This window comes from Meles meles, chromosome 14, assembly GCF_922984935.1.
Source record: "Meles meles chromosome 14, mMelMel3.1 paternal haplotype, whole genome shotgun sequence".
Lineage (NCBI taxonomy): Eukaryota > Metazoa > Chordata > Mammalia > Carnivora > Mustelidae > Meles > Meles meles.
This window is the reverse complement of record NC_060079.1, coordinates 79,646,565-79,648,722: the sequence shown is the minus strand read 5'-3', so window position 1 is coordinate 79,648,722 and position 2,158 is coordinate 79,646,565.

Genomic DNA, 2,158 nt, shown 5'->3' with positions numbered 1-2,158 from the left:
GCAAGATACACAAAACCCTCGCCCTTTGGGACACCTCATTCTAGTTGTGCTGCTATGTACTCAGACAAAAATAATCTATAAATATTTAATCTAATGTCAGCCACTGAAAAGAGCTATGAAAAGAAGGTGAATCGAATGATTGCGATAAAGTCTTATGGAGCTAAGGACTGCTATCTAGGGTATTTGTTTAGGTCGGCTTCTCAAGAATCATTATGGAATGTGTATTGGCATGCGAGAAGATTATGAGGGAAGTCTTTGAGAAACAATGTTTTTGAGGGAGTGAGCGAAGCAGGACTGGGCAAAAAGGGGGGTTGAACACACTACAGTAACAGCAAAAGCCTTTGTGCATTCCATGTGGAACTCAAGGGCTGTAAGGGCCATTCAAATAATTTTCTGAACTGAAGCAAAGAAGCCAGACTCCTTTTGTCCCACATTCACCAGCACTGGCCACTCCCCAGGAATGAGTATAACTTGAATAAGGCAATTCTCTTTCAAGGAAGGACTGAGCAGAGTGCTTTTGTCCAAAAGGAGAATCTGGGTGGCTCAACACAGTGTCCACTCTGCAAGGGCAGAGGTTGCCTCTCTGAGGAGATGATGGTTCAGCAGAAATTTGAGTAAAATAAGAAAATAAAAACCAGGGAAGAGAATTTTCCAGGCAGAGAAATGTGGAATGTAAAAGTCCTGAGGAAGAAAAGCAAGCTGTTGAGATTGAAGTGAAGAAAGGAGACCAATGTCTTCATTGTGGAGAGCAAGACCAGGAATGGTAGGGAATGTCTGAGAGGGAGGGAAGGTTTATACCATAAAGGGTGCTCCAGGCTATGGTATGGAAGTGGAATTATATTTTGAAAGTAATGGAAGGCCACAGAGTGATTTTATATGATTTAGCTATTCCAAACAATTGCCCTGGTTGCCTTGCAGAAAATTATTCTCAGGAGACCAAGCATGAAATCAAAGAAACCAGTTGGTAGGCTAAAGCCTTAGTCTGATTGAGAGGAGCATGTCATCCAGATTAGCATCACAGCTATGGTGGTGGCAATAAGACATCACAGAAGAGTTCCTGGGAAATGGAACTTTTTCATGAATTGTATACAACTTATGAAGAAAGTGTGAAGCAAAAGACCACCCCCAGGCTTTGGCTTTGATGTGAGCATTTGGGTAAGTCATGGTGTCATGTTTTGATCTGGGCAAGATAGTTATGGACATGTTAACTAGGAGATATGTTTTAGGACTCTAAGTGTGAAATTTGTATTAGGTTTTTAACCAGAGATTTGAGTAGGCAGTTTCATATACAAGTCTTGGACTTAGAAAGAATTTGAGGCAAAATGATAAATTGAGAAGTGATTAACATAAAAGAAAGTATAGCCCTGCCACTGGATGGGATCACCTCAGAGTTTTATTTAAGAGAAGAAATGAGTGTAAGATTGAGTTCTGAGAGGCACTCAGTAAGCGGTTGGTCAAGAGCTATAATGGAAGATATATATGTATTTCTCTATGAGACAGAGAGAAATCGAGAGATCAGAAGAGCACAGCACTTGAAAGAACTGCAAAACATTCAATGTGGTTTTATGGGGGATGTGTGCAGGGAGTAGTCAATTATGCTTTGTGACAGTTGTTTGGTAATGGACAAATAATAAGTAAATAGGCATATTATGCTGAGTACCTCATATTTTGGTCTAAAGACAATGGATAAAATGATTGCTGTAGAATACATTTATAGATAATGGTGAGGGGAGGAAAGGAGTGGATAGATATTAGGTAGGTTTAGAGTTTAGAAAGGAAAGACTTTGGTGCTCATGAGACATTTGTGGTATGGGTAGGAGTGATTCTCAGATTTCTAACTGCGATTACTCAGTGAACGGTGGACTCCATGTATCAGAACTCGTTGGCTCTACAAATGTTAATTGAGCTCTTATTATATGTCAGGTACTCTTTTAGGTGAAGATATACTTCTAGGTGAGGATATAGCAGCGCACAAAACAGATAGATAACTATTCCAGTTCTGTTAAAGGACACAGACAATTAAGATAAGACCAGAGTAAGGCACCACGGGGGCTCAGTGGGTTATGGGTCTGCCTTCAGCTCAGGTCATGTTCCCAGGGTCCTGGGATGGAGTCCTGCATTTGGTTCCTGGCTCATCGAGGAGCCTGCTTTTCCTGCT